The sequence below is a fragment of the Triplophysa rosa genome, linkage group LG11 (genome assembly GCF_024868665.1).
Source record: "Triplophysa rosa linkage group LG11, Trosa_1v2, whole genome shotgun sequence".
Lineage (NCBI taxonomy): Eukaryota > Metazoa > Chordata > Actinopteri > Cypriniformes > Nemacheilidae > Triplophysa > Triplophysa rosa.
Genome location: NC_079900.1, coordinates 19785271 through 19797950, shown reverse-complemented (window position 1 = coordinate 19797950; position 12680 = coordinate 19785271). Strand labels below are relative to the sequence as shown.

The 12680-nt window shown below is 38.9% G+C and overlaps 1 long non-coding RNA gene across 2 annotated transcripts in view; it reads left to right on the top strand.

Moving 5' to 3' along the window:
* The window catches only part of LOC130562076 (uncharacterized), a 167673-nt gene that overhangs the window by 29679 nt on the left and 125314 nt on the right, over positions 1-12680 (top strand). The window contains exon 1 of one of the 2 annotated variants that reach the window (XR_008963895.1): positions 2146-2343. The exons of the other annotated variant lie outside the window; for it this stretch is intronic. This is a non-coding gene — a long non-coding RNA (uncharacterized LOC130562076). Of the gene's footprint in view, positions 1-2145; positions 2344-12680 lie in introns of those variants that run through there. 2 annotated transcript variants of the gene reach the window in all.

The window sequence follows — 12680 nt, the reverse complement described above, 5'->3', positions numbered from 1 at the left end:
ATCAAAAGTAGATTTATAACGCGCACACTCGCAAACTAATGCACTCATAATTGGATGACTAGAATAGAGCAAGTGTGTTTCATTATAAGTGGCTTTACTAAGAAAGTGTCTTTTACGAGTATAAATGGTGGTGACTGAATGCATTTAGTTGTGAATTTGTAATCTCAGTATAGCTGTACTGTAAATTAGTGCTCTTTGTCTGTGAGCAACCCTGGAGTTACATCATTTATCACCTTTGCTTATCTTCTCTCACTTGTTTTTCCTGTTTTTCGTACTCACTGTGCCTCCCGTCGGTACACCGTGGCCCACTGCAGTGCACCACTGACATTTAGGCTGCACGAGAAGATATTTCATCTCATGCTGAAGTCACAAGAGCCTCCTTTGGTGGCAACCAGTCCATAATTAATACATTGGAGCTGATGACATCAGGCGATGGTTTGGATGAACGGATACTTGAAAAGAACATATTGCAGCCCAAAAGCATAAAAATATACAGCCGGTGGATAAAATGAAAATTATTTTGTTCTTTTGAATTTACTATTCATAGGTATGTGGGTAAAATGATCCTTTTTGTTTCATTCTGTGAACTACTAACAATAGTTCTCTCAAATTTCAAATAAAAATATTATTTCTATTTGCAGACAATGAAACTGGAGAAACAGGTCAAAAAAAACAGAAAATATGCTCTGTATTTGTTCAGACCTCAAATACTGCAAGAAAACAAGTTCAGATTCAATTTTAAGCAATACAAGAGTAGTATTTGTTCATGCATTTAGGAAAAGTTCAAATGTTATATTTTTTTCACCGTTTTTATGTGTCTTGTCATGCTGTCAGTCTTTCACATTGCTGTTGGATGACTTTGTTACTCCTGAGGTTTGATTTTGTTGAAATTCACTGCACTGGAATGACCGCAATACATCTAGAAATGCTGAAGAAAATCGAATTAAATATTTTTTTCTGTGACCGTAGCTTTCTCTGAAGCTTTTATAAAACTTTAAAAATATTTTTTTTGCATTGTAATATTATATTTAGGGCATTTACCCCACACCCTCATTACCACAATCTCTACTGTAGTGCGAAAAAATTGATCTATTATTAGTCTTTATTAAAGTCTTATGGCATTTGTTGTCCTACTTTCAGATAATGCGGTTTTAATCAGCATAAATTGTATTGTAGTAATCTTTTGTAAATGACTCATAACTAGTAATGAGAATCACTATAAAGAATAATGAGAATTACAAACAAGCTGAAAGTAAATTGGATGCATTATGGTAATGAAAAAGTTGGGTGAAAAGGTGCGTAGCTGTCATAAAAAAAATATTCCAATTTTTTTTAATGTATGTCTCTGTTTTAAATCTTTTTTCGTCTTATGCCTTCAGGCAGACTGATTTATTTTACAGCGTTGGCCAATCAAACAAAACTCTCCAGTGAAGAAATCAAGTATCAGACGTCATTTAAGGACCTTAGCCAGTCTGGGCCTTTATGACCGCGGGCTACGGTCCATCTCAGGAGAGAGATTCTCTCTCATCCCTCACAGACTTGATCTTGCCATCTGTTCAAAGCTCTTTAATTGGCCCAGTGTAGATCATGTGACCTCTGCCTCTCCTGTTATTTGGCTCATAATTTTAAAATATATGGCTGACCCCATACTCTCCCCATCGTCGTGCTATAATAAAATGGCTCGATTCCTCTTAAAAAGTTTCTGCAGAATGGCACGTCTGTCTGCATGTCCATGTGACTATGCAGATTGGAATGCGTGTGTCAAGTGTCCACACACAGCTTGTGCATCTTGAGTAATCGCTGGCCGTTGCTCTCATTGCTGCAGTAAGCATATCCCTCTCTGCCAAATCCAAAGCAACGAGACGAGAGCAGCCGCAGCCAAAATAAGAGCAGAGGGTGGTATCAATCTTTTAGATTACACAGTCCAGGAACAATTTAGCAACTTTTCATAACATGTTTTTATTATCACCAGAGAGGTCTTTTTTTGCTGCAGCTTTATGAAGGTTGCAGAAGTGATAAACGTGTCATGAGCAGACGTACTGTAGATGCTTGCTGTGCAGCCAAACAAGACACGCAGCACACTTTGTATACTATAGTCTCAGCTGAGCTAATGCTCGCTGGCGAACAGTGTGTGTCCGGCGCCGTTTGAAGGAGACGGTTGGTGGTTCTGCTTAGGATCTGTGCACGTGTTGAGATGGAGAGCTACCCAGCACTTGTCTCCTGCAGGGAACTGAACTGTTCATGAAGTACTTTGTTGTTCGTACAGACAGGGACATTTTCGTTTCATTTTAATGAAGAGAACATTTCCGCAGAGCCAGGAGGTCGGCGTGCTGGTTTGGGAAGGTAAACAAATTTGATTTTGTGAAACTTGGGTAACATGTTTACGTAGTTCTCAACTTTGTGTGGTCTCGCATTCTGTAGTCTAGTTACATAAGGCTGCCTACTATAAATCATTACAGTATAAGCACATAGTGCTCTAGCAAACATTGGCAGATGTCCAAACACCTCTCCAAACAGGGCCCTCAGATGGAAATTAGATTTGAGGTATTTATGGAAATCTAATTTCTACATTCCACTAATCATACTTTCCTATTCTGATTCCCTGTCGTATCAACGGACGAGACTAAAACAAGGATTATGTTTCAGCTCAATACACACAGTAAAACCTTGGCACTCAACCCTTGGGTGACTGTGTAAAGGTTGTGCTAAAATATGAAGTCTTAGAATTTATTTTAATAACATTCAGATTGTAACTTTTAGGGTGTGTTAAAGGGGTCATATGGCGCGTTTTTTAAGTTGCCCATACATGTATTAGACACGTAACATTGCAAAAATGAAAGTGTGGGAACAAAAAATGCATTCTATCTAAAAGCGAATGCTCACCCAGACCTGCCTGAAATGCCTCGTGTAACCACACCCCCACAAATCCATGTCAGTTCGTGGTATGATTTGACTAAGACCGCCCAAATATGCAAGTTAGGTGGGCGTACCTGTCAGTCCAATTGCTTTGGAACCTGATGTTCCAAATATGGTAAGAGGCGTTACATTTCCATTACACGTTTGCAGTATTCGACCAAACACTACGCACTGGTTAACTGGCCAATCATAGCACACCTCGCTTTTCAGAGCCATGAGCTTTGTAAAAAATCAGCGTGTTTCAGAGAGGCGGGGCAAAGAGGAGATACAAACATGCACGGTATGTGGAAAATACAGTGTTTTTGAACCTTAAATCGTGTATACACATTGCATCACATCTAAAACAAATGATTATATTCGTTTTAGCTGTGTCATATCACCCGTTTAACATTTGTGGGTTTGGTTCGATTAAAACAATTGAAACACTGGTTCGGTTGTTCTGTGGTTTATTTGAATAAGTGTGAACCCAACCCTGGTGCACACCAAACAAGTGGACCCCTGAAAAACCCTGAAAAGTTGGGCCTCGGTCCACTTTTAGATTAAATCTTGTAGTGATACACTGATACAATTCTGTGGCCGATATTGGGAATTTTTTAAAGTGTTGGCATTGATCTATATTTTCTTTCTGTTCTAGCATTTTGTTCATAAAAAGGCCACTCAGATGTAAAGCCAGTGTTTTACATAGGTGTGATGTGGATGAGATACAAATACTGTATGGTAAATTGCGTTTACGCTATATTCATTTTGCTGAGGACGTGCCGCTACACCAAAATCCTCCTCGCCATGGCTGCAGCTTCTCGGTGACGCACTGTTTCCCATTCATTGCCAATTTGTGCAGCCAATGTTGCTAATGCTGCCTTCACATGCTCTTGGAAATTTGATAATTCCCACTTCAACCCAGAAGTGATGTCTGGATTATTGTGTAACTGGACATTAATGTTACTAATGATTTAGTGGCATTAAAACATTACAAGCATCTGCTAATAAATTATTTCCGGGTTGAAGTGGAAATGATCAATTTCCGAGAGCACTTGAAGGCAGCATCAGTTGCAACTCATTCACTAGTTTAGCGACTTTTGTTCAGTAGAGGCACATACAGACAAACCTAGCATCTTTTAGGTTAAACCTTAGCTTTCACTCAGTGGGAAAATATCGTCAGTACTGCCACCTGAGCTCCAGGTCTCGCGAAACAGAAAATATGAACCTGAGAATGGATTTATTGGGCAAATAAGCTGTATTAAAATACAGAATGTTTAGAAAGTAAAAGCAAAACACGTCTGAATTTGTAACTCAAAAACTATGCGATGACATCATGAATATGTTAATCAGCATGTAATTTAGCAATATAGTTTCACAAAATCCTAGCGGAAACGCTGGTGAGGATTAATAATACGTTTGAATTTAAATGTATTTTATTCATATTAATCCACGTTAAGATGCCGGCGATTAACGTAATGTCACATATGGACCTTTTTATGTGTTCATGTCTGTTTTGTTGCTAAGCTACATGCTACAAACTATGCATGTATTACGATCATTGCTCATCGATTTTCTGTATGTTTCTCATTTGCTTATTTATTTATTTGCATTTGTGTTTTATTGGCCTCAGTGCTTTCTTAATATCACTATCGGCATCGGCCGTTAAAAAACATATGGGTCGACCACTAAACTCTGCTGCTGTTCAACTAAAATATAGAGATAGAAAGATAGAAAGTGATAACAAGATGCTACCTTAAATCAGACACTGAAAACAAATTTTTTTTGCTGCTTGTCCAGTTTACTTAACTAACTTAAGTTTACTGAAATAGATAATGTTGCTTAAATTCAACGTAATCCAGTAATGTGGAACATGTTGACATAAAAAAATTCATTAAATCCACCACATCATTTTTTTGAGTGACCACACCATTTAAATCGTTGGGATTGTTGTCTGCTTGGGTGAGGCTTATTTTTTTAGCTAATATGATTAGCATGGCTGATTGATATAAGTGTTTCTATAGAAATGTCTTATTCTTAGAGCTGACAAGTTTTAATCCACCTGTCACCCTCTGACTTTAGAGTTGATTATTATGGATATACTATATCACCGTGACCTAAATCATGCAGTGCAAAGTGTCACAGTCTAGGAAGTACATCTACTTGACTATCTAGTGTTAGGCCATAAGGTGAACTAGGAAAAAGTGGCTAGAAATTGATTTTCGTTATGTTGGTTACTGTATGTTATATTAAGACGCAAGTGAGAAAAGTGAAATGAAGATAACGGCATGATTGTTTAACATTTGGTCAGGTTTAGTGCTTTTACGAAAACAAAAGAAATGAGTCAGCCTGGCTCTGGAACAAGCAAACGTTTAAATAATACTTAATGATTAAGACTGCAGCAGAACTAAAAGGTTCAGTTCACATGGTCCTGGCTCACTGTATCCCTTTACGATTTTTTTTTATAGATCACAGCATGTATCCTACCCATTGCACCATTACTCACTCTCTATGTCCAAATTGAAACAGGAGGTCTGAGTCAGCTTTGCCCTTATTAAACAGACTGTGTTAAACGGCTCCATTATTATGTCACCAACTCCTGTATTTTGAAATTAGTAGCAGGATTATCTATCTCTGGACGAAAAGAACCGGCTGTAATTTTGTCTGGCAGCCATTGTTTGTTGAGAAATGCATCTATGTGCCAAACCAAACAAGTAGTTTTCTGTATTTTATTTGTATTTCTCCTTTTAGAGCGGTTCATAAGGAGCACTATTGACACAGGTTTAAACAAATGCAGGACTCCCATGGCTCTCTGACGGCAGTCTGAACTGTATTTTTTGAAATCTGCATAGAGCTGCTGCCTGATGTTTTGGCCCTCAGCTCGCGAGGTTGAGGGAGGCGCGCGGGTTTCGCTACATGCTCCGTTATATCTAAATGTGCATAAATATTCATCATTTTAGGATTTGCATCAGGAAGCCGAGCACTTTCATCTTTGCTCAGAGTTTCAGAAAAAGTTTGTGGGGGTGCTTTTTTCCCGCTCGCCTGTATTTGTTGTTGTTGTTAGTAGGGGAGCGAGGATCAGGCTCTGCGCTCGGCTGCCTGAAACACGATTAGTAGCGGAAGCCGGATCAGTGTGAGCCCATCATTAGCTACACTGCGTAGGTGATGTTTTTTGCCTCATTACAGACCTGGGATCAGCAGTGACCCCTTTCAGCACACTTCCTGCTACACCAGGAGAAGCTGGACATGATGCACGGAAAGCTCGGAGACATTTTCATGCCCTAATGGTTTTATGTCTGTTGCACAGAATAATCGCTCTAGGCTTTTGTTTGGTGCTCTTCTAGGTGGTGGAAAGGTCACCTCTCACACGTCTCTGTGATCGTGACGCCCTCACGTCCTTGTTTGCTAAGGCTGTTTACTGTTTGAGTTCCTATCAGCAAGTTTAACGTGACACGTGGTGTTTGCATGTACGGCGGCATTATAACGTTATAGCGGCCTTGATGAAAAGCACATTGCTCCGCCGGCCTCCCGGAGAGTTGCATTTTCTGTTATTGCATGGAAATTAAACATGGATGTCATTGGTAAGGCAAGCTGACACCCCTCACATATTGAGCAGAGGGGGTGCGGAGAACAAATATGTATGCAGGAGCACGCTCTCAAAGGCACAAGCCCATACACATGGACAAACATTGATCCAAGTGATTACACGTATGCTAATTGGTCAAGAGCTTTCACATAGGCAAAGACACACCTACCACACCTACCACCTACGGTGTCTAACCGTTGGGTACTCTCCACCTTCTGCAAAACAAAAAAATTAATAAAGTTCCGTTTTTTCAATGTTTTTCCCTTTTCGTTTTTAGCTAAAAATCAACATATGGAGACCAAAACTGTTTGTTAATGGAGTAAGAAAAATGAGCTTAATCCAAGATGTATTCTCTGAAAACAAGTCTTCTCACATCACTTTATTTCTCGAGTAAATTGATCTTGTTTTAAGAATGTTTTCTATTTTTTGTATTTGTCAGTTTTCCAATATCCAGAGACATTCAGACATAGCCTTACAAACAATTTCCATATAAAAATAAAGATCAAATCTCTAAAGAAATCAAATCATACCGGCAGACAAACAGAAATACGCAATAGAATAGGATGTAGTCATTTGAATGGAAAACAAGACAAAAAATGCTCATCAAGTACATCATTATTTTGCAGTGTAGTGGCTGTTTTTCTCTTTTTCCCAGTAGTTGATATTGCATTTCAAGTATTTTATATAAACAGAAAAATCTTTCTCAAGATTCAGCCTTCAGTTCGTCTGGGGATACAATAGGTTTGATCACATCAAAGCTGTACTGACTTTCCCCTCACACGTCTGCTGAAGATGTGTTAAATGCATAATGTAGACTGTGTGTTTAAGTCATGCAAGTTTCACCGCCTGCTGGATTTATGGGGCTTGTGGATGATGTTTTTTTACTCTTTGTGTCGTCTCTGCTGTTGAGTGTTGATGGTGCAGTTTTTAAGCATTCCACAATGATCTTTAATCTTGACATAACTTCCATGTGGGATTTCATGCAGATGTTTGGCAAAGAAGGTGTCTTTACATCTAGGCCTCTGTTTGTCTGTATAGTCCCACTCAGCCTGTGTAGAATAAGGGACATCCTGTGCCTGTCGTTTCTTGATTCTTGACAGTGCTGCGTGGGACATCTTGACAGTCTCGGGTCTCCATTTGCATGGCAAGTCGACATTCTGTCGAACGTCTCCTTTTGTGTTCGAGTGAGAAAAAGATAATGGTACAGGTTTAGATTGACACGAGGGTGAGTAAATGTGTGACACAATTTTTCGTTTTGTAGGAGCTGTTTCTTTGTTTTCTGTAGCAGATTAGGTTGTCATGAAAGCACATATACATGTCTTACGATACTATACCAGCTGTGGCACAAAGTTGAAATTCATTGAGTTAACTAATATTTTAATGTTGAATCACTTAACTTTAGGCAATCATTTTTAGGTTGAACCAACAAAAAACAGCAAATAGGTTTATACTGTAAACTGTATTATACTGTAATATACACAGTATACGCAGTAATCGGATCCCGCTAAATTTAGATCACGTTTCCAGATCTCACATTTAAATTTCTCCATAACAAATATAAAATACGCTATACAAAAAAGTATCAGTTATTTTTTATTGTCTTGTCAATATACAACATTGTTCTTACATTTTAATGTCAATCAGTAGACAAAATGTCACAGAGAAAAATTAATTAAATACATTAAATACAACGTCTTTCACTCAAACTATAAGCAAGATATGAATAAACGAAACCCGTTGGCTTATATAGCTATATACAGGTGCTGGTCATATAATTAGAATATCATCAAAAAGTTGAGTTATTTCACTAATTCCATTCAAAAAGTGAAACTTGTATATTATATTCATTCATTACACACAGACTGATATATTTAAAATGTTTATTTCTTTTAATTTGATGATTATAACTGACAACTAATGAAAATCCCAAATTCAGTATCTCAGAAAATTAGAATATTACTTAAGACCAATACAAAGAAAGGATTTTTAGAAATCTTGGCCAACTGAAAAGTATGAACATGAAAAGTATGAGCATGTACAGCACTCAATACTTAGTTGGGGCTCCTTTTGCCTGAATTACTGCAGCAATGCGGCGTGGCATGGAGTCGATCAGTCTGTGGCACTGCTCAGGTGTTATGAGAGGCCAGGTTGCTCTGATAGTGGCCTTCAGCTCTTCTGCATTGTTGGGTCTGGCATATCGCATCTTCCTCTTCACAATACCCCATAGATTTTCTATGGGGTTAAGGTCAGGCGAGTTTGCTGGCCAATTAAGAACAGGGATACCATGGTCCTTAAACCAGGTACTGGTAGCTTTGGCACTGTGTGCAGGTGCCAAGTCCTGTTGGAAAATGAAATCTGCATCTCCATAAAGTTGGTCAGCAGCAGGAAGCATGAAGTGCTCTAAAACTTCCTGGTATACGGCTGCGTTGACCTTGGACCTCAGAAAACACAGTGGACCAACACCAGCAGATGACATGGCACCCCAAACCATCACTGACTGTGGAAACTTTACACTGGACCTCAAGCAACGTGGATTCTGTGCCTCTCCTCTCTTCCTCCAGACTCTGGGACCCTGATTTCCAAAGGAAATGCAAAATTTACTTTCATCAGAGAACATAACTTTGGACCACTCAGCAGCAGTCCAGTCCTTTTTGTCTTTAGCCCAGGCGAGACGCTTCTGACGCTTCCTGCTGCTGACCAACTTTATGGAGATGCAGATTTCATTTTCCAACAGGACTTGGCACCTGCACACAGTGCCAAAGCTACCAGTACCTGGTTTAAGGACCATGGTATCCCTGTTCTTAATTGGCCAGCAAACTCGCCTGACCTTAACCCCATAGAAAATCTATGGGGTATTGTGAAGAGGAAGATGCGATATGCCAGACCCAACAATGCAGAAGAGCTGAAGGCCACTATCAGAGCAACCTGGGCTCTCATAACACCTGAGCAGTGCCACAGACTGATCGACTCCATGCCACGCCGCATTGCTGCAGTAATTCAGGCAAAAGGAGCCCCAACTAAGTATTGAGTGCTGTACATGCTCATACTTTTCATGTTCATACTTTTCAGTTGGCCAAGATTTCTAAAAATCCTTTCTTTGTATTGGTCTTAAGTAATATTCTAATTTTCTGAGATACTGAATTTGGGATTTTCATTAGTTGTCAGTTATAATCATCAAATTAAAAGAAATAAACATTTGAAATATATCAGTCTGTGTGTAATGAATGAATATAATATACAAGTTTCACTTTTTGAATGGAATTAGTGAAATAAATCAACTTTTTGATGATATTCTAATTATATGACCAGCACCTGTATATAGCTAGCGCTCGTGCAAAATGAAATCCCTTTTTTTAACCGAACTATTTATCATCCATGCAAGAAATGTCCTGATGACCCCTCTAAAAAACACGAACGCTCTCTCTCTCTCTTCTCTAAGGTGCACTCGGCGACCTGCCCACTCTGTCTGGGGCTGAAGCGTGCAAATTAAACTTAAAACTGAGTAAGAACTGGTCCTTGCGCCCAGCACATGCATAACACAGTCCTCAGATCAGGCTCTACATGTGGTCAGTTAGAAAGATGTCGGGAGTGGGCACCCGTCCAATGACTTGCTCCCGTCCATAGTACCAGAGTTTCCGACCGCTACTGTTTTTTTATCCCAAAAATCCGCATCGGGTCCCGCAGGAGAGCCGCGGGATTGCAGACCTCTAGTTTGTTGTAAGTTGGGTAGTAGTGAACGAATGTAGGGAATGAGTTGTTCATTCAGAATTTGGACAACCCTAGGCTACAAAATGGAGGACACCTGATATATTGCACTATATAGCATACAGGGGGTGAATATGCTATAACAGTATAACAGTGCATATGCTACTGTTTTAAAAAAATGGACAGTATGTAGAAGCTTTGGCATTGTAATGCTACCATAGCGCCGGTACACCCTGCTACCCTAGTTGTGGAAGATATTTTTATTTTTCCATCGAAAGATAGCAACAGAAAATACTTTTATCTGCTTCATTTTTCAGGAGCAAAACAGCATGATGAACCAAACACCATGATTCAACACTAGACTCTGAAAACCCCTTTTCTGATTTCTTAAATTGGTCAAACCAAGGTCATCACTGCGGCTGTCCATAAATCTGCCCTAAATAATCACGACACGGATAAATACACAAAACAATTCTTTAAATTACTGTAAATATCATTACCAATTACTGTGGTTACACCAAACATACATCACCCACCTGTCAGCTCTGGCAGTTATATTCATATCATATCTAACCAATTCCCTCATTTCTTCATGTCTGTTTTGCCAGCACAGCGCTTTACCTCAAGCACTCTATTCTCTTTCTCCTCTATCTCTTTACCAATCTCATTCACCGCCTGCACACACACACACAGTATGATTGAAATCTGCAGTTCAGTGTGCTCTTGTGCCCTTGGGACTGAGAGAGGACAGACTAGTGCAGAGCGGTCAGGAAATTACTAAACATTTTATGAAAATGTCTGTTCATTTTTTTCTCCTCTATATTAAATTTTTGAGCTGTAGATGAAGGAATAAAGGTAGTTTTGGCAGATGTGATGGCAGCACTTCAAGGAAGCTGAATTTGCACTATTTTATGGTAGTAGAAGTGACATTTCAATGAATGGTCCCTATTGGAAGGACTGCTTCCCATAGCAATGAAAATCACAAATGAGATCTCCTTAATATCTCAATTGTGTCTCCTAGACCAGGAGTTTTCAAACTTCATGATGCCAAGGACCCCCAAATATGATTAACCTTTTGTGAGGGACCCCCTTTTCTAAAATATATATCAATCTATATATTTTTTCTGTGTAAAGAAACGTTTAAAATTTGTTAGATAAATAGTTAATAGGATATTATAAAGACAACAACTTGTTTCTTAACCTAAATAGTTGGCAACAATTTCACTTCGAGTCCAAAAAAAGAAACTATGGTGAGAAAAACTCACTAGAAAGATTCAAATATAAACAATTCTGGAAACTATCCATAGCAAAAAAAGCAGATAAACACTGTGGACTTTTATCGTTTTTGGCTTAATCTTTTTTCCTAGAAAATTTCTGGGGGACCCCTTGCAACCTTCTGGAGGCCCCCTGGGAGTCTCCAGACCCCAGTTTGAAAACCCCTGTCCTAGACAACGAGATTAGATTCTCAGTGTACCTAATATCAGCCGGCCTGAACCAAAAGTAAATAATGGCTCTATAATAAATGCTGCAGTGTACCTTTGTACGCATATCAGTCGTTTATCAGAGGCAACGATTGCAAAAACTAGTTCAATACTCTAATTTGAGGAATAAAAATGGAAAAAGAAACAAACACCATTAGTTTAACATCACGTCTAATGCTGGTTTCATGTATTAGCGCCACAGAGGGCTCTGATGTGTGCAACTGCAGCATATTACCCGTTCAATAGACATCCATTTTCTTCTTTCAGAATCTCATTTACATTAAACCAATTGTTTAGCTTGTGCGACCAAGCACTTTGACCGGCCCCGTTAATTTATTTGTATCATGTAAGGTGTTACTGGTCAACACGCATCTTTTTGGTGAAATCCTGAACTTATCCCCATATGTGTTTCATATTGAGGGCATATTCACATACTGTCTAGGGTGAATTTCTGTACAGAGCATTCATGTTAAACATTTTATCGGTATAGACACTCCTTGGGAATCAAACCCATGAGCTTGACGTTGCAAGCATCATGCTATACTTGTCGAGCTACAGGAACACTCGTACTGAAAATGAATTGTGATACAGTGCATAACTTTTATTGAGCAGCATTCTGTGCTGTACTTCACCCACCTCACCATCTCCCCCCGCTGTTATCTGTCTGCACTGTAGAAATGGATAAACTGCCTGTTCGTGAATTAATGTCTCTTCACCTGCTCGAAGCCAAAAATAGGAAAAGAATGAAAATAGCGGCATAGTCAAGTCCATCAAATCACAAAGTAATTGGTGTCGCTGCACCTACAGTAGTATGCATACAAAAACATATACAATTGCTATTTTAGTTATACTCCATTATATAGTTACAAAATAAGAATTGATATTTAGCTGCAAAATAATTAAAACGAAAATAATAAACTTCATCCCTTATTAGTTTAATTTTTTTTAGCTCCATTCAAAGTGTATTATGTCAGGTTTTTGATTTATTCTACAATGTAGAACATTTGGCTTGTGGT